Consider the following 22,196-nt stretch of genomic DNA (forward strand, 5'->3'; position numbering starts at 1 on the left):
AAATTTGTAAATTGTATAAAAATTAATGGCAAGTAACCCACTGTCAACATTAGGGACTATACTCGTGGACAACGAAAATCAAGGGACAACAATTGTGGTTTTGGACCAAATATCTGTGTTGTTATTCATCGAGACAAATGCAAGTTATTGTCATTGTATAGTAATTTGAAGTTCACTATTTCAGTATACAATCAATGAAACAGCTAAGGAATAAAGATAGGGAATCTTGTTTCTATTGTTGTCAATATTTGCTTAATAACAATGAAACATAACAGCAAAAACAGTCTAAAAAAAAAACTTTTAAAGTCAGAAATGTAGAATGTGGTTGCCTTTTGTCAGATCTAAATATTTTTTTTTTATTTCTTCACCCTTTAAATGAATGTATGAGTTTGGTATGACGTTCATCATCACTGAACTAGTATATATATATTTGTTTAGGAGCCAGCTGAAGGACTATTCCATGTGCGGGAGTTTCTTGCTGCATTGAAGACCCATTGGTGACTGCTCTATGATCGGATTGTTGTCTCTTTGACACATTCCCCATTTCCATTCTCAATTTTATGTGTTTATCAGATATTACCTTAACAGAACTTTCCTCGTCCAAACATCTCCAGAATGCTTTGATGGTACTGTTTGAAGCCTGGTAAACCACTGGTGTAAATTCTCCCTGTGATACATCTATATATATCTGGGTCATGACATCAGGGTCAAATATTGGTGGGGTCATATCAATATAGAAGCCATCAGATGAGGCCATTTTATTGATTCCAGAGCCAAGAACTGCCTTTACTAGAAATTAAAGAAATACCTATTGAGTGTAAATATTTTGCAAAGATATAATAAAAAGTTTATGGTTTAAAATGATTTCTTGTCAATATAATAACACATGTATAATAACACATGCCATAGGAATAAAAAGATACACATCTTTATACTTGACATGACCTACAGATATATTTCCTTTTACTTTTAATTGACTAGTGCTTGGTGATAGGAGCAAATACTTATTATAGACTGTTCAATTAAAGTCTGTAAACACTCTATACCTCTTCAAAAATACAATTTAAAAAAACTGATATGCAATTATGTCTCTCATCAAAAAAAAAATGCAGGAACATCTATGAAGATTCATTCTTATATTTGTTTTCATAAAAATAACCTAAATATTATCATCTATCATTTTTAAGGCAATATTTTTGTGCCAGCAAATGTTCAAATATCAAACATCTTGACCACTGTGATAAATAATGTTATTTGTCATATATCTGAATATACAAACAAAAAAATTCAAATTTAAAAAGCTTTGATTTTTACTTACCTGTGAAGAAATATATTAATGTTCTGTTGATTTGATGTCCTGTGTCATTGGTTACCACAGCAACAGATTTCAAGTCAAGATTGTTTAGGGTGAAGGTCATATCTACATATTCATTAGCATCACAGGTTGAATCACAGTTATATTTAGAACATTCCCCATAGCAGGGAATGCATGGTTTTATAACTTCTCTAAATGGTGCAATGTCCGTCAACAACTTGTCACTGCCAATTCCCACTTCATATCGGAGGATTGGATTGGTTCCTCCTCTAAAGGGATCACCATAGCGACACAATGATCCTGGTGCAGGAGGCATGACTAGATCTTTGAAGTATGCCTTGGTAGAGAATACATTAAACATGTCAGTTATATCTGGCACATAGTTGTCTCTGTTCCACACGTGTAGGACCAATTTAGTGGAATCATTTAGTGGAACTATTCCACAAAGTCTCGTCAACTGATCTTCGTCCACATGTACTGTCATGCACCAGTTCAGCTACAAAACAAAAGACTGAAATCACTTTTCTAAATACCAATGGTTTATTTACTTTATAACGTCTTAGAACATGTTAGACAGGTGACATTTCTGAATTCACTTCTGTGTATGATGTACCATTTTTAAAATTCACGACAGAATTTAATAGATACATAGAGAAAGTAATTTTCAGACGCATGTACTTACCCAGAGTACCTAAGTACACTTCATTTTGTGGTTTTGTCTCTAAATTTAACTTCAAGGAGATCAAATTTTGTGATTTAAAAAATGCAAAAGTAACTTTCTTTTTCAAAAATGTTGTTGGGGTTCTAATTTTAAGCCGTTCTTTTACAAAATTAAAACCCAAACTTAAATTTTTGCTTTTACAGTATCCAATTTCTACACTAGTTATTATGAATAGTGTAATTAAATCTTACATCTACAGCTTCATTCTTCTCAGCACTTATCTTGATTCTGTATCTATGGAAACTAGCAGAAGGGTCAAAGTTGACCGGTGTAGATGTTTTCATGACTCGAAAAGTGTCGTTGAATGTTCTACACCATGTTACAATGTCACCTATGACAAATATGTAAATGATCAATTTTTATTCAACAAAACACATTTGAATATTTTGGCATAATAATCATAAAGTACACTTTTTTTTATATTTCCTTGCAGAATGAGGTATTATTCTACAACTGCTGCAGCAACATTATTTCATGCAATAAATTTATGAACGGATACTGAAAACCAAGAGGGCATTCTGCAACCTAGCATAGAATGAAAACATGATTAATTCTTTGTCTCTGTTGAATGGTTGCTGTCTGACTGATATATACATTATATAAATAACACATAGCTGAGAGGGTGATAGTGCAGATTGTTACCCTGAGAAAACATTGTTGAGAAAGCAGGTTGACAATGCTTTTTCGAGGGGTACCAATCTGCTCTACCACCCTCTCAGCTATGTGATATTTAATTCATTATACTAAATGCCCTATCATAGTCTTTTACAGATTAATTTTATTTTAAAAGTATTTTCTATGACATCATGTACATAACAACGTTACAGGTATTAGAAAAAATTACAAAATTTGTTTTATTTTTTATTTTGACTGTCAAATAATAAAAACTATGAAACTTTCAGGAGTTTAGGAAAATAACAGCATTTTATGGGGTGTATTTATCAAATTAAAAAAAAATCATTGTTGACTTTTTCATTAAAATTGCTGCAAATAATTTCATACGTAATCAAACCTAATGCCATTTTCAAAAAGAGAGGTCCATGTAGTTGTAAATCAATTTAAATATAATATAACAGTTGAAAAAATGCATCTTTTCCTGATGTGTCACAGTTTGACGTTGTGAAATAAAATTTTACATTTAATAGCAAGTCATTACCTCCCCAGTAACTGCTTTGTCATAATGCTCTTCAAAGCAGTTAGAACTCTGGTAAATTCAAGATGTAGCTGTTTCTGTTGAACAATATCATTTCCAATATCTTACACTCATGAATAAATATAGAATGTGTCCACGGGACACAGATGATGCCTAGGCTTAAGGACTATAAGGTTATAAAGGAGAATAACTTAAGAATGGTACAAGTGAAGCCACCCAAATTTAGACTTTATCTGTGATTTGTGGTAACACAAATTGCGTTGAGGTTTCATAATATTTGTTTGGGACAAACTTAATTTAGAGAACAGAAACCAAATTGCTGAACAACCAATGTACATACGGACAAGAGAAACACTTTATGTTTTCTCTGGTGATGGCAGGGGCATACTGATCATCAAATGCAATTACAATTGATCAATTTAAAAATTAAACAAGTATGGACACAACATTCAAGCTGGATTCAGCTCTAAATTTGGATTGTGATTAAATAGTTGACACAGCATAGGTTTCTGACACAGAATGAATGTGGTCTAATGAACTTAAAATTTTTGTTTTGCCTTTGAGCAATTCACTATGCTGTTGAATATTAATCCTCTCAAAAAAATGTTTGAACCCCAATTTTTTTTTCACATCCCCCTATCCTTTAATCCAAAACTGATCTCAATTCAAATTTCTTATGGAGTTTGCAACAATAATTACTCGTTTAAATACATCATAAAATATATTGAAATGTAAAAAAGTGCTTGTTATCACTGAATGGTAAAGATTGTTTTAATTTATCAGTTGGTAGTAAAAGTGAATATACATTGTATATTGTATAAAACAATGATTTAAGTTGATTCAACTACCTATTCTGTATAAAGAAAGATAACTCCAATTGAAATTCTTGCTATTGCACAATATTGTGCAATTAAATATTTCTTGCTATTGCGCAATACTGTGCAATTGAAAATACTTGCTATTGCACAATACTGTGCAATTGATGATTTCTTGATATTGCGTAATACTGTGCAATTGAAAATTTCTTGCTATTGCACAATACTGTGCTATTGAAGATTTCTTGTTATTGCTGAGTACTGTGCAATTGAAAATTTCTTGCTATTGCACAATACTTAATATAATAATTTTAGATCCTGATTTGGACCAACTTGAAAACTGGGCCCATAATCATAAATCTAAGTACATGTTTGGATTCAGCATATCAAAGAACCCAAAGAATTCAATTTTTGTCAAAATCAAACTACGTTTAATTTTGGACCCTTTGAACCTTAATGTAGACCAATTTGAAAACGGGACCAAAAATTAAAAATCTACATACACAGTTAGATTCGGCATATCAAAGAACCCCAATTATTCAATTTATGATGAAATCAAACAAAGTTTAATTTTGGACCCTTTGGGCCCCTTATTCCTAAACTGTTAGGACCAAAACTCCCAAAATCAATACCAACCTTCCCTTTATGGTCATAAACCTTGTGTTTAAATTTCATAGATTTCTATATACTTATACTAAAGTTATGGTGGGAAAAAACAAGAAAAATGCTTATTTGGACCCCTTTTTGGCCCCTTATTACTATACTGTTAGGACCAAAACTCCAAAAATCAATACCAACCTTCCTTTTGTGGTCATAAACCTTGTGTTTAAATTTCATAGATTTCTATTTACTTATACTAAAGTTATGGTGCGAAAACCAAGAAAATGCTTATTTGGGCCCTTTTTGGCCCCTTATTCCTAAAATGTTGGGATCAAAACTCCCAAAATCAATCCAACCTTCCTTTTGTGGTCATTAACCTTGTGTTAAAATTTCATAGATTTCTATTCACTTTTACTAAAGTTAGAGTGCGAAAACTAAAAGAATTCGGACGACGACAATGACTTACCTGATTTATTACCTGACAATCCTGATTTACCAGAGAATATTTGTATTCCACAAGATGACTGTGCTATAGGTACACTTGTGTCCATAGGTGTGTCTACTACACTTCCATCAGGTTTATTTACCACATGGTAGGGTGGGTCTGTGATGTTCTGGGGGGTCATGGTAGTAGTGGTGGGTGAGGCAGTAGGTACTGTTGAGTTGAAGTATTTACTATTCAGGTATGTAGTACAGTTTATAACTTTCCAGCATTCCTGAATAAAAGAGAAACTATCTATAGTAAGTATTTACTTCATATACATTAGTGCTACACTTGAATAGGTGTATAACTTATAATCAAGTTCATTGTTTGGGATTTTTTATCAATTCTGAACTGCCAAATTTTTTCACCAAAACACATAAAAATAATGACTACTTTTCTTGCAATTGACTAGCTTTATTAGAGTTTTACCTTAAATGCTATTACAGTAAAAGATTAGCAAAGTACTGAAATTCAAATTGGTCAGATAAAACTGTATGAATCATGTAGCTCACCTTAGTACCAGGTAAGTTTATTTAGCACACCTGTTATTTTTATTTTAAAGTCATAAGAAACGAGTGACCGTGAAAAATTATGTTCTTCCAAATCTTGAACTAATGCATACAAACATCATAAACTTAGTCTTCTGTGCACGAATTTATCATTTTTTTCATGTAAATTTTGTATAATCGTCATTTTTTTTTCAATCAGTCAGTGTTGTTGTGAAAATATGGCAGGTAATTAAAGTTTGTGTTTTGAAGCCGAAGTTTAACGATGGTCACCTGTTTGTCAACAATCGACAAAAAATAAACAAAAAAGCATGGAAAGAGAGCATGTGTTTAACAAGTAAATTCAGATAATAGTTTAAGGACATCTATGCGTTTTGTGATCACCGGATTTTTACGAGATGGGTCACACTGAGGTCACTTTGCATACGGAAAATATGTCGGGGGAATTGGTTGCTGGAAGCAAGCAATTAAAATAAAGTAAACTTCTTCTAAATATGAATAAATTAAAGAATTTTCTTCAGAAAAAAGTATATGTACATAAGTTTTATAATGAAAACTATCAATTGAGTTATAAAAAACATATGCATTATTTTTTTTTATTTGAGGTTTCTTATGACTTTAAACCACTATATATTCATAAAACAAAATTGCAAAATTGAAAGGATTCAAAAGTTAAACTTTGATTTTGACAACTACTGATGTGTCATCTGAGGAAAAAATACCTATAAAAGTTTTGATTCACTGCAAGTGAGATAACAAATGTATAATGATTATCTAAATTTCTAGTGTTTGCAACAAGCATATTTTGCCCATGAAATAATCCATTAAATATTCAAAGGCAAATATGACTTACTTTCGGTATGATATCTAACAAGCAGCACTGGGCCACAGACTCGGTCCAATCTGCCTCCTCTTTATAGTCATAGGTAGCTATCCCATCCTCTGGTCCGTCCCATAACATTATACCAGTAACACCTATCCCTTCACCTCCAGCAGCTTTTAACGATATCTGTAGTATAAAAATTAGATCATTGAATCAGCTTTTCATGGTCACCGTGAGGTCTTTGTAAATCTATTCTTATATCAATGAATATATTCTTAAGAATTCCATAAAGAAAATGAAAAGCATTTTGGAAAATTTTCACATACCATTGTCCTAAACACTGGTAGTTCATATACATGAAGATCACAAGTGATATATTCAGCATTTTGATTCAAGAGGCTCTACACTCAGAACAAGAGGAAATATCCAAAAATGTGAGGAAAATCGATACAACTAAGTCAAGGAAAATACATACAAACTCCTATATGAATCTGATCTTGACTGTTTAAAAATAAACTAATTCAGAGGCTCTGATATTTTAAAAACAAAATATTTGGAAATTAAAAATAAAAAAGGTAAATAACTCGATTTGAATATTTAATATGATCCTGATCAGCAAACATGAGATGTTAAGATTTTACTTAGTACATACAGAGTAAGTGCCTCCATTTTCATAGTCAGCTGATCTGTATAATGCCCCAGTAAACATCTGTTCTTTTTGATTGTCTCTGCCCAGCTTGATGGTCACCGTATCATCATAGACAAGTCGGTCAACATTCTCTGTACGATGGATAAGTGACCATTTCTGTCCACTGGGATCCCTCAGACCAATCTGTTGGAGTTCTGTCCACTTTGGATCATTGACCATAGATATGCTTCTTGATGGACAAGCTGGACCAAATGGGCTAGCCAAATGAAGCAAGGATCCTGTAAAAATACTCAAGTGTAAGTGGCAGGATTTTTTTTACCAGCATAAATAATTTGAATGTAAAGGAGTAACAAAGAACAGAAAAAATCAAAATAAAAGTCTGAAAATGAATGCTTATTTTCTTAAATTTTTTTTAAAATACCTGCATATTCAGAAGAAATTTTCTAGTTGATATATTTACAAATGAGATGCATCCGATAGAAATTGACCTTATGCAAATGCATGTTTTCATGTACATGTATAAGACTGTGATTGATTTCGAAACATACAAATATGAAAGAAAAGATAAACTGTTTTGTAGGGTTCTTATACCATTCAATTTCCAAACAGAAACAGAATATGCAAAGAATTTGTTCATCCCCAAAATAAGTAAACAGATGACTTGATATTCATTTGCATAAGGTTGATTTCTATCCAACTCAGCTCATTTCAAAAGATATTGAGCTCATACCTGTAGCTGTTGTAGATGAACTAAACCAGACTTGATCATCTAAGAAATCTTTTCCATCCACCACTTTACCAATGGATGGTTGTGAGACATCAAACAGAACTGGAGAGGTTTCTTGTAGGATAAAAAGGCCTGCTTGATTGGTCACCTTGAACCTTACTGTATAGGGAATGTTTTTCTGCAAGAATGGTAACATCAAATATAAAAATGTATAATGTATAATATAATAACTATTAATATAAGTGAATATATCATTTTTGGCTATACAAACATAATGATTAGAGGTTCTGGGATAAACTAGAGGCTCTAAAGAGCCTGTGTCGCTCACCTTAGTATATGTGAATTAAACAAAGGAAGCAGACAGTTCATGACAAAATTGTGTTTAGGTGATTGTGATGTGTTTGTACATCTTACTTTACTGAACATTCTTGCTGCTTACAATTATCTCTATCTATAATGAACTTGTCTTGTACATCTTACTTTACTGAACATTCTTGCTGCTTACAATTATCTCTATCTATTATGAACTTGTCCGTGAAGTTTCAGTGGAAAATGTTAGTAAAAATTTACAAATTTTATGAAAATTGTTAAAAATTGATTATAAAGGACAATAACTTCTTAGGGGGTCAATTGACCATTTTGGTCATTTTGACTTATTTTTGAGTCTTAAATTGCTGAACATTATTGCTGTTTACAGTTTATCTCTATCTATAATAATATTCAAGATAATAACCCAAAACAGCAAAATTTCCTTAAAATTACCAATTTAGGGGCAGCAACCTAACAACGAGTTGTACGATTCATCTAAAAATTTCAGGGCAGATAGATCTTGACCAGATAAACAATTTTACCTCTTGTCAGATTTGCTCTTAATGCTTTGGTTTTTGAGTAATAACCAAAAACTGCATTTAACCTCCATGTTCTATTTTTAGCCCTGGTGGCCATCTTGGTTGGTTGGCCAGGTCAAAAAACACAAATTTTAAACTAGATACATCAATGATGATTGTGGCCAAGTTTGGTTTAATTTGGCCCAGCAGTTTCAGAGGAGAAGATTTTTGTAAAAGTTAACGACGATGGACGCAGGACAAAGACGACGGACAACGGACGCCGGATGCCAAGTGATGGGAAAAGCTCACTTGGCCTTTAAGGCAAACAGGAAACATTGTCTGTAGAGGTGTTCCCAATCCCGATTTATATGTTTTTGAGCAATTTCACTTCAGGCAGTGAAATAAAAATGCAGAGTGCTGCAGGCACTTTAAAGCCTCTAAATAATGCTTTAACTAAAACAGTATTCAAAATTCATGATTTCTTTTTAGTAAATCTGTTCACTTGCAAAATTTAAATATTCAACTGGCTTTTATAAAATTTTCAATAAAAACAAATTAACTCTTCAGTCATCATCATGATGTAAAACTGCAGCAGCAGGTCATTGTACAACAAAGTATAAAGCCAAATTTAATGGCTTCAGCACATCAACTGGATTTATGTGATACAAATCTTAACATCATACTCAACAAAGTCATATTGTATATAATAACTGGTCAGTTCTATCAAGTCTACAACAACGCTCTCCAGATAACAAAGTCACAGTGTTTATATTTACCCTTACCAATACAATTATGTACTACATATACCTTAAGTTCCAGTTCCACAAAGTCGTACTGTGTATAATTACTGGTCAGCTCTATCCAGTCAACTACTAACTCCTCTGTACTATCACTGTCACATGACGAATTCCTCCACAGTGATACTTCAAATGTATCTATGTCAGATTCAAGGTCAATAAAGTCCTTCCAGGTCACCGATATTGTTGAGTTATCTGGGGTATAGGTTACAGGCTAAAAAGAAACAAGTTGCATTCTTTAAAAAAAGAAATGCAATTGTAAACCCAAATGCTTGTTTTGGCATTATATATATATTAGATAATTGTTTAATAAAGATGTATTGTTTTATATTACTTTTGGTGTGCATAAGACACATCAACATATAGATCCGACGTACGTCAGCCGTGGTAAAAAAAATCATGCACGCTACCAATACGCTAGTAAATTTGATGCATTCAACCTGTCAATCATATCTGTATCGTGTGCACAACGACCTAAAACGTGTAATGGGTGTGCGTAAAGCTTACCTATGCGTTTCTCCTAGTCTTTCTTCCTACATTCCCGACTGCAGGTCTGTCTATATGTGAATGTTTGTCAATAGGTCTGTCACATTCGCCCGTCTGTTTACATGTTTACCAGTCCGTCTATGCCCACTGGTTCGTCTACATGTTCACTAGCTTTGAAATAGCTTTCGGTAAGTGCGATTATTTCAGTGATTTGTGTCTATTGTTTTTATGTAAGTGATTATTGTGCACCTTACCCATATTTTTAGGGACGCAAATTGCAACTGATATTTAACAGGTTTTTTCTTGTGATGTGTTGTCCTTAAGGTTTGGTTCATTAGGGAGGGTTGGGTTTATGGCCACCACATTGTTTATGTACCAATGTCCATTCTAAAGCCAGGAACATGTAGTACAGTGGTTGTTGTTCATAATTCATGTCGGTTAAGTTTTTTTCATAAATTATTTTGTTATCAAGAAGGCTATTTAGTTTTGTTTGGTTTTTGTTTTTAAATCTTAATGGTCGGGGCATTTAATAGCCGCCTAAATAGATTTTTTTTTCATTTTTGGAGGCCGCTGGGTGGCCTTTAAAGACTTACTACCACGTCATTGTAACTCTGGTTGATACTTGTAACATTAGTGCTGGACCATGGTCGATCCTATGCACCTTTGATGCAGGCGGGATATTTTTGTAGATCTTGTACAGCTCAAACTAATGGGAGTAGTTCCTGTACTTCTATGTCTTGTCCCATGTTGCATGGTTGGAGAGGGTGTAATATCTTCTGTAGGTTTGATGAAGTTTCATCCGTATCGGACTTCTTCTCCTGAATGAAAGCTTTAAGGCGACGAGTATTTTTGTATGCAATGTGCCCTTAACATGTCTCAAACTTATCTGTAGCATTTTCAACGCTCGTGCAGAGTGTATATTATGTACGTGCAGTTTACAGGTATATGCTTGACAAACGCTTGAGCTTAATGAAATTTTTTAGGTTTCATTAAAATTTTCCTGAAGGAAAAGCGTTCACCAAGCGTATACCTTTGCTTTTCAACGTACTTCAAACTTATGGAACGTGGGTTTAAATGCTTGCGTAGCGTCCTCTGGTGAGCAACTAAGTTACGCATACGATGATACGGACTTTGTTAGTTTTCTTTTTTGACTGATTATTTTACATTGTCTTTTCGGGGCCTTTTATAGCCGACTATGCGGTACGTGCTTTGTCTGTTGTTGAAGGCCGTACGGAGACCCATAGTTTGTACTTCTGTGTTATTTTGGTTTCTTGTAGATAGTTGTCTCATTGACACCAAACCATATCTTCTTTTTTATATTCGATATCTTATCGCCGACCTGGTTAAGTCTGCTAAAAATGCATGCACGATTCATTTTTAGGTTATCAGTCGTAATGAAAGTGGCACATTTAATTCGTAGTTTCATTGCTTGAAGTATCATTTCTTACATCTGCATGGTCAAATGTGTATTTTTTTTAAACAAATTTTAGATTTAGATTTCAGTCACGGTTATTTCCCCCTTTTTCATATTGAATATCTATACTTATCAGTCGCATTTTAATGACGAAAAGGATTCAGAGGTTATTATGTGACCTCCTTGTTTTAAAAAAAAAAGTAAATAATGATGCAATATTTAAACAAAGAAAATAACTTTAAATTTGCAATATTAATGAAAATAAATACGGACATAACTTTCATAATTAATTTTAACGTTATTTTCAATAAATGATTTTTTTTTTTGAAAAATCCTCGTTTTTACACCTATTTGAGGCACGTATTTATGATTTCCATGTCCTTGGTCTATCCTAGACGTAAAATTTCAAAAAGTGCTAATACTTTTTTTAAAGATTTTATTTTTTATGTTCTCGTTCAAAATATTTTCTTTTTTCTTTTTAATATCTATTTAATTTTATTTTTAATAACCATTTCTTTTTTATTAAAGTTGCAACATTTAACACCAAAAAAAAACAAAACTGTAATTTAATCATATGCAAGAAAGACTTCCCTTTAATTTCAGTATAAAAAACATGTACATCTTCACTTAACGTAAAATCTAAAATAAAATGCTACTAAAACTCTTTCTAAAGCTTTTATTTTTAATTATTCTTGTTCAGAATATAAAGCGCATTGTTTACATGAAATATTATCTCATATCTAGCACAGCTGGTTACATCGTTTGACTAATTAAAATACTACGCATGTAGGTTAATATTAGCAGCTTATTATCGTGTGCAAGAAAGTATTATATAAATTTCAGATCATACGTAAAATATCTCTATAGCAACTTAAGATGCTAATGCATATTCAACAGATTAGTAAGCTATTGCGCATGCATTTGAAAAGTGGTCATAGCTATTGCGCATGTATTCGAAAGGTAGTCATGGAAAGAACAGAAGTGTCCTTAATAACATCCGGTAGTCCGAAAGACTACATCACTCGTCCAATATATACTGCGTAAACCCCTGAGCAATGAGGATGGGTTTGTACATAGTGTAAATTCTTTTTATCAACAATAAGATTGTCTGATAAATTGAGAAACATTTTTAATTAAAGATCACTGACCTGACAACCCTGCCCTATGCCTCTGGATTGCCTATTCTCAAATAACCTTTTAAGAAATTATTTTTTACTTTAAATAAGAAAAAGTGTAGTAAAGGGCAGAGATAATATCTAAATATCTTGTATTTTGATAAATATTTTGGTGCTTGTGCACACAAAAAAGCAAAAGTTATGAGAACTTTTATTGTTGTTGTTGTTGTTTTTTATTATTATCCCAAAGTCAAATTGAGGACTTTAACTAGAGCCAAAAAAAACTGAAAAAAAAAAGAAAAACTCACCTTACTGCTAGTTTAAGATAGCCCTAGCACCTAAGACCGAGTTTGAGGAGAATTCTTTGCAAAATGATTTGGATAAACTTTGTAAGATGTTTAACCACTAAATGCATTTTAAAAGGAAGAACACAGTATTTTTTTTGAGTCTACAAGTAAAAAGTACTCTACAAAAAGTTTTACCATATCATAATAAGGCCCTGCTTTGATGTGGCCAGACTGTGGTGGTGTTATATCTACAGTAAACTTGTGATAGGTCATTCCACATTCACCTGATTTGTCAGTGCCTTAAATAAAAGAGAAGTTAGAATGGTTTCATATACAGACTCCATGACTCCCAGAATATACCTGCAGAAATCAGGAACTACTTTTACAAATCAATTTTTCGATACTATACAGTATAAAAGTGAACCATAATTTTTATCTGAAAACCAAATAAATGAGACCATATCAAACTTTTTAAACCTTGCTATATATGTGTTTCACTTCCTTGATTTAATCAACAATAGGATTTTTTTTTATATTCACTGCACAGTTTGTTGAATGCTCATAGGTCTATATCAACTGTCTATTTAAGCAGGTCCTGTCAATTTAGATTTTTTTCTATGCATTCATTATTGCAGTTGTTTAAAAAAGGATTGAATTATTTCAGAAAATATTAAAATGTAAAATATTACTTCTTTTTTTTCTGAACCTATACTGTTGAATTTTTCACAATAAAAAACACATCACATACTTTTTTTTAATTTACAGTGTTCCTTGTCCTAATTTTAGTGTGAAGTATAGCAAAGGGTATAAAAATAAATTGCTGTATACAGGTCTAATAATGAGGGTTTTTGTCACATAACTTACCCATAACATACACATAATATGTGTGTCCCTGGTCAAGTTGTAGGGGTGTTAGTGTGTAGAATGTATTCTTGTTGATATTACTGACAGGGAATATACTGAACAGGTGCAGTTTCTCTTCGTCAGTGGCTGATCCTCCATCAATCTATTTATAAACAATAAGTTCACACTGAAAACATGTTAAGTAGAATTTCATATAATATAATTTTTTTTTGTCTAAGAACTAACTGTGCTAAAACCAAAAGGTAAACCTTAATGAATTTCATTACCAAGCAGGATGTTTCTTTTATTGTTTATTTATAAAGTACTGTGAAAGTACTTTAATTCGTGGGTATCAATTTTCGTGGTTTGAGCAATATTTACATGTTCGTGGGTTTTTAAATTCCTGGATTTTAGTTTTCTATAAAAAAAAATTGAGGAAAAATTAAAAATCTTTAGAAACGAAGGTTACAAATAGTCTGGATCTGAATTGCAAAGTAAACATTGACCCTGTAAATTGTAGTGATAACACTTATTAACCCATGATAAAGTGATCAACAGATTAAAGACCATCAAAGGTGTTAACTAGGCCATAAAAATGTCACCTTAAGAAAACAGTAACATAAATAAATGCTACAAATGTATCTTAAATTGTCAAATAATTCTTATCAAAATCGAGCCCAGCATGAAATTATTATTTTCCATATGTACCAGAACTATGAGAATATAAAATGAACACTTAATCATACTAGCATATCAATACCGGAAATCTGACTTTCATCGATCAAAAATATTTTGTATGAGAATTAATAGATCAAAAGTTGTACAGTTTATGCTATTAAAGATAAAATGGGCATAATCCTGCATGCGGTTGTAGTTCTGTGACTGCTATTAAAGTATTCTCAGATTTGGCGTTATAAATTAATATATTCTCTACATCATATAAGTGTTCAAACCTACCGATGGGGATCTTTCCATGTCTTGATTTGGACAATGGTTGTTTTATTTCAGCGGAAACTTAAATTCGTGGATAAAGTCATCAACGAAAACCACGAAAATTGGTACCCCACGAATAAAAGTACTTTCACAGTAACTATTACATGTATTTCATTTTAAAGGTTAAGCAGGACACCAGAAAGCTGTTGATGTTACATTTGTCTTCTTTCTGTACTTCCAACATGTGATAATTGTCTTACTAATGCAGTCTCATGCTCACACCAATTACAGAATGTTTGGATTTATAATATCATATAAGGTCAAAGCTTAAAAAATTGTATCTGGTATTTCTCTGCTTGGCACAAACAAGCACATAATTAATAATAAATCTGAGTGTGCCAGTGTTGTGCAAAAAAAGTACATATACATTTTACAGCTGCAATAAGAGGAGGCAGGAACTTTTTTGAGTCATCAGGATGGGGTGTTTTTAAGCTCTGGATTTCGGGATGAATCCTTTCGACATCCAGGAATTATATTTTCGAATTTCAGGATGTTGGAATTTAAATTTCTTTAAACTCAGGATTTCATGTTTTTAAGCCTGGGATTTCAGGATCAGGACCTTTGAGCCCTATTGGCTGCACTATATTTTAATTCCAACTTTGGAAGTAACAAGACAGTTCCTTTGAGATATGTGTTATTGGATATAGCTACCTAATACATACAGATTATAGGGTTTTCTACACATTGATATCGTAAAATATCAGCCGCAATCCATAATGTGGAAAAAAGCTTCACAATGTGTCAAGCGGCTGATATTTTACGATATCTATATGAAGTTAATCCGTTTATCAAGCAAGCTAGATAAAGTCTCCTCTCACAATGTGACATCGCTGATAAATTCTCCTAAGACATTGTGATCTCGCTGATAATGCCTGCCCTCGTCTCAAAGCCGTTATATGAGAATTATGGAACCATTGAGCAGGATTATACTAGGCTGAGGGAAGGATGATATATCAGTATGTCTAACTTATTACTTACATATAATTTACAGTCAGTTCCATTGAGATCTGTGTTATTAGATATAGCTACATAATACATTAGTATGTCTAACTTATAACTTACATATAATTTACAGTCAGTTCCATTGAGATCTGTGTTATTAGATATAGCTACATAATACATTAGTATGTCTAACTTATAACTTACATATAATTTACAGTCAGTTCCATTGAGATCTGTGTTATTGGATATAGCTACATAATACATTAGTATGTCTAACTTATAACTTACATATAATTTACAGTCAGTTCCATTGAGATCTGTGTCATTAGATATAGCTACATAGAACATGAGTATGTCTAACTTATAACTTACATATAATTTACAGTCAGTACCATTGAGATCTGTGTTATTAGATATAGCTACATAGTACATTAGTATGTCTAACTTATAACTTACATATAATTTACAGTCAGTTCCATTGAGATCTGTGTTATTAGATATAGCTACATAATACATTAGTATGTCTAACTTATAACTTACATATAATTTACAGTCAGTACCATTGAGATCTGTGTCATTAGATATGGCTACATAGTACATTAGTATGTCTAACTTATAACTTACATATAATTTACAGTCAGTTCCATTGAGATCTGTGTCATTAGATATAGCTACATAATACATTAGTATGTCTAACTTATAACTTACATATAATTTACAGTCAGTACCATTGAGATCTGTGTTATTAGATATAGCTACATAATACATTAGTATGTCTAACTTATAACTTACATATAATTTACAGTCAGTTCCATTGAGATCTGTGTCATTAGATATAGCTACATAATACATCAGTATGTCTAACTTATAACTTACATATAATTTACAGTCAGTTCCATTGAGATCTGTGTCATTAGATATAGCTACATAGAACATTAGTATGTCTAACTTATAACTTACATATAATTTACAGTCAGTACCATTGAGATCTGTGTTATTAGATATAGCTACATAATACATTAGTATGTCTAACTTATAACTTACATATAATTTACAGTCAGTACCATTGAGATCTGTGTCATTAGATATAGCTACATAATACATTAGTATGTCTAACTTATAACTTACATATAATTTACAGTCAGTACCATTGAGATCTGTGTTATTAGATATAGCTACATAATACATGAGTATGTCTAACTTATAACTTACATATAATTTACAGTCAGTTCCGTTGAGATCTGTGTTATTAGATATAGCTACATAGTACATTAGTATGTCTAACTTATAACTTACATATAATTTACAGTCAGTACCATTGAGATCTGTGTTATTAGATATAGCTACATAATACATGAGTATGTCTAACTTATAACTTACATATAATTTACAGTCAGTTCCGTTGAGATCTGTGTTATTAGATATAGCTACATAATACATTAGTATGTCTACCTTATAACTTACATATAATTTACAGTCAGTTCCATTGAGATCTGTGTTATTGGATATAGCTACATAATACATTAGTATGTCTAACTTATAACTTACATATAATTTACAGTCAGTTCCATTGAGATCTGTGTTATTGGATATAGCTACATAGTACATTAGTATGTCTAACTTGGATGTAAAACCTTCAAACTGAACATCCACCTGCCTGTCTGTGTTTATGTAGTCATTCATTATAATAGTTCCAGCTGTAATAAAAATGTTTATCATAAGCTGATTGAACTCCAATATTCTAAATGTTATTTATTCAAAAAGCTTATCATACTTAGCTGTGGTAGAAGTTAACTTTATAAAAGTAACTAAGAAACAAAACCAAAATGGACTGCAAATAAATATAGAAAAAGAGGCCCACCTAAATAGTACATTAAAAGTTACCTCAGTATCTGATACATTTGTCTGTTAAATATTTAATATTCCAATAAGTTTAATTTTCTTATGCCTCATTTCTTATATTTTGAAATAATGATTTATACTTACGAGTGACACCTCCATCAAATCCAACATGGAAGCCATTTGATGTTACTGTGGCAACTGAATATGATGCACTGGATGCTTTAACAGTAAAGTAATAAAGTCCAGTTCCAGGTACCAGATCAAGGTTATAGAAGGTCACAGTAGTATTCTTTCCCATGTTTGTAAATGGCACAATATTGTCTCTGGTCTTTGGAAATCTTCGATCTGTTCCTACAGCTACCTCATAGAATGCCACCTGTTGGTTATCTGGTTGTTCATCTAATTTTGATTGGTCCACATGAATTCCTGGATTTCCTATTAATAAACAGAATAAAGAATTACCTTTACTAAAAATAGCAGATCAACTCATCCCTTTCATGTCAAAGTAGTAAAAGTTAAGATAGAGTGAACAAAGAGCAAAAGAAGAAACAAAATCTTTCATTACCTTCTCAAATGCTTGAGAACAGAGCTCTTATATACCCACTCCACCTATTTGTAGAGAAATATGAAGGTCATATAATGTTTGATGGAGCTTCCTAATTATCTAGTTGAAAAATTAAAACATGAGGTACATAATGGTATTATGTAAGAAAGATCAGATGAGGAGTTGCAGATAAAAGACACATGACTGCTTTGCAATTGGAAATCCCAAAATCTTGGGATAAAAAATTGAGGTGAAAAATGTTATAATGAGTTTTAAAGATATCTGAAAAAACCTGGCTACTCATTTAGGATGAATAGCCTCCCCCCCCCAAAAAAAAACAACAAAAAAAAACGCAGATTGATGGATGTAATAGATTCCTGCAACATATCTTACCTGAAATTACATCCACTTGAGATGATGCACCAGCAAGGAGTCCAAATCCATCCCAGTTAGCTGTGACCATTGTTTTGGATGGTAGGAAGTTTAAGTCATACCCTGTGATATCCCCATCAAACACTTTGCCAGGTAGTAATGGATCCTGTTCTATAGTCACTCCATCAGATCTGATGATGTAGGTGTAGTTCAGGGCATTAGTCACTCTCAGTAACGAGTAATACAACTCTCCATTCTTCATGTGTAGACCATCATTCATACCGGCTGTTTTCACTATAAAACGTAAGTTATTTATTCAAAATTCTTCTGATTTCAATTAAAACTTTTCTCTTGTGTTAATGAATGCTTCATATCTATATTTCTCAAAAGGTATTATTTTTCTACAGCTAAAGACCTAACATCTTTGTCCTACTGCTCCTTCCACCCTTGTACTTTAAAATAAGTGTTTCCGTGTAAATTTTGTTTTAAAATAATCAAATGCATAGGTATTTTCATTGTAGATTTCATTAATCCATTATTTTTTTTTATTTGAAATACTGTTAAAACTAAGAATGGAAATAGGGAGTGTGTCAACCCGAACAAAGAGAAGAAAACATGTACATTCATTGTTATTCATGAAATACCAGTTTTCCTGGACTGCATGAGTACAAGTGAACCACAACTCACCTCCTACATCCAGCCATCGTTGCACAACCAACCCATCTAGTCTCTGTATCTGCCATTCATATTTAACAATTGGACAAGGGTCACCTGACACATCCCATGATGCTCTGTATGTGTCAAAGCTCTCCTGGAAATTCCTAAAATTAAGAATGATAATGCATCATTATAACCTCAAATGAAAAAAATCAAAACATTTGATAAAGTTCTCTTTGTTATGAGTGCACTTGAAAATTCATTTACTAAATGTTTGGTGAATTCCATCCCCTTATTGAGAAGAAAAGCTGACATTCATTACCAATTAATAAAGACCATTAAAAGCTAGAATATGTCACTCAGGCTGTTTGCAAAAAGAACATTTAAAACAAAAATTAAATAAATTATAAGATTCACAAATTACCCTTATTGAAGTAGGTGCAGATGCCTTTCAATAATAGTAACATTGTCAATGTTCATTTTGCTTGAATAATCAAAAGTTCACTAAAAGTTTTATTCCTGTCCATTTTTTTATTTACGAGCTGTAGTCGATACATGGTTAACTACCTGAACAACTATATGATAAACTAGCTATGTCCTTACTAAATAACTAAAGAAAACTCATTATAGCTCACTCCTAGACAAATAAACAAAGAGTTCAAGTAAGTGGTTATGACTGGAGCTGTTCCATAAAATAATTTTGTTGAAAATGGTTACATCTGTGATAATTAAGCTAAATAATTAAGCATTCCAGTAAATGACTTACACATCACCATGTGATCCTTTAAGTACATCATACACTCCTATGTGTGTAAGGGGAGGTAATCCTTGACTGATGTAAGACAAAAACAGACCATTGGATGTAGCAACACTAGATAGTCCAGCTCCATTGGTCCCTTTGATTGATACATAAACCTAAAATAACCAATCAAATGAAGCATACAAATTATAATCAATCTAAGATTTCTGAGGGTTGTGAAACAACTTTGCTTATTGTTGAAGGCAGTACAGTGACTTAGTACAGTGACACAGTTGTTATTTTCTGTGTCATTTGTCTCTTGTGGAGAGTTGGTCCCATATATAACCTTACCACACCATCTTTTTATATTCAACCTTTTTAGAAATTGACTCTTATTTGTTAACACCTAGAGTAAACCACTTATCTGTTGGAAAGACAAATTTTATTTTGTACTTTCAATATGGAGCGAAACTTATCATTTTGAAAATGACCAATGGGAGTCTTAAAATTCTTTGCTGGTGCTAGGCTGGCACAATTTGTACAATTAAAAGCTTCCGTTATTACCATATTTTCTAGACAATACAACTCTTTGTTGACAATCTTTTATTGAAAGCAGATTTAAAGTATGCAGACCTCAAGTGATAATATAACATCATAATGTGTTTTAACTTTTTTTTAGAGTACTCCCCTTTATCTTTTAACTGCAATGACAAAGTTCACTAACCTTTCTCTGACCCATCAAGTCTAATCCTCCAATTGTGAAATACTTGACATCAAGAGGTATGTCAAAGAATGGTTTGATCTGTCCTCCACCAGGAGTAGTTCCCAAGGCTATCTGGTATCTATATAAAATAGTCATTATATATTACATTTTGCTGTGTTGGAAATTGTACATTACCTTTTAAACAGAATGAGACTCTTTAAGAAAGTTATTCACAACATAATAATCAAGAGAAAAAAATATAAATTTTTATATTATGACTCCAATAAGTTAGCCTTTGCTCTTACTTTTAAATGCTGAAATACTGTATGATTGGTTATTTCAGCATTTAAAAATAAGAGGAATATCGTTAACTCTCTGACTTAAACTGGTCAAGGATCAATCCTTAATCTAATATATGAAGCTCATATGAAACATATGATATACAGGACCCAAGAGGAATCTGAGCTTGGCAGGTTACCTGCAACTGTTAAGGCACAATAAGGCATGTATCTGAATATGTTCCATTGCATTTTTAATACACCAAAGAAACAATATATGCACTACCTTTTTTAATTTGTCTATTGAAGGATTTATTCAGGGTATAAGCTTGAACCTACTGCCATTCAGATTTTACTCAAATGGAGTACACATATATAATCCTTTTTGTTAGAAAACCAATGTCAATAATAAAACCTTACCCCTCAATACCAGATTCTTCATCATAAAATGGCTGCCATGTTGCTGTTACTGAGGAGAGAGATTCTGAACAAGTAGCATCTAAATCATTACACTCTATAAAACACAAAATATGTTAATGAAAACAAATTCAGAAATACATCTTTATTAAAACTTGTGAAAGTGATATTTTTATTGTGTCTTTTTTGTTGTTGTATATAAAGCACATACAACAAAGCAATATTATAAGAACCTCCAAACAACCACAAAAACTAGAATGCATCAATGAAGGTACTTAAAATACAGTATTCCTAATATGAAAAAAGTGGACAGGCAAAAATCTGAACTTTTTACCATTTTCTTAAATGATTACTTGTTAAATAAACAGCTGCGTCATGAGCGCATGATACGTTCAACGTCTGTGGAAGTTTTATGCAATAATCGTAAATAGTTTCAGAGAAAGTTTTAAGCAATATACACTTATGTGCAGCATAGGTGACTTTATGGCACAAATAAAGACTGTAAACTTTAATTGTATTCAGTCTTGTGTTATCATGTCTGTAAATTTTTAGATATATGTAAAAATAGTTAAGTAGGTACATATGTTATTATCTGTCTTGAAACTCTTTGGAATTCTTTAATTGAAAGGGGGCGCTGCTACAAGCACATGTTTGAATATACAGCCTCTTTTCCAAATTGCTGCCAAAGGAGAAACAAGTACAGAAATTTGGTGACATTAAATTTCATATATATTTTTATCCCCTCCCCCTTCCCCTTCTTCCTCCTTGTAAAGAGGATTGTTAATGGTTGAATCTAATGAGGACATTAAGAGGGGTATCTGCTCTCAAAAGTTGAGATGTTCCACTATTATTAACAAATTTATAGTCAAGGGGAGATAACTCTAAATTAATTGACTTTTCAAAAAATTCAATTTCAATAATTGATGACATTTGTCTTTTTATTATAACATAATATGCTCATTGGTTCAGACTGTAATGAAAGTATTGTATATTAAATTCATAATTGGTACTTATAATTGTAGTGTATGCAAATTTTATAAATGTATCTTTTGATATGATTGATTTGAAACATAAACCGTCACATCTGTGGCCTGCATCATCATAATATGTGTTAGTTGTTATTTTGACTTTAGCGGACCATAAAACT

At 32.1% G+C, this 22,196-nt stretch overlaps 1 pseudogene; it reads right to left on the reverse strand.

The window, feature by feature from the left end:
• The window catches only part of LOC134684333 (uncharacterized), a 285,814-nt pseudogene that overhangs the window by 20,977 nt on the left and 242,641 nt on the right, over window positions 1-22,196 (reverse strand).

This window comes from Mytilus trossulus, chromosome 9 (genome assembly GCF_036588685.1).
Source record: "Mytilus trossulus isolate FHL-02 chromosome 9, PNRI_Mtr1.1.1.hap1, whole genome shotgun sequence".
NCBI classification, from domain to species: domain Eukaryota; kingdom Metazoa; phylum Mollusca; class Bivalvia; order Mytilida; family Mytilidae; genus Mytilus; species Mytilus trossulus.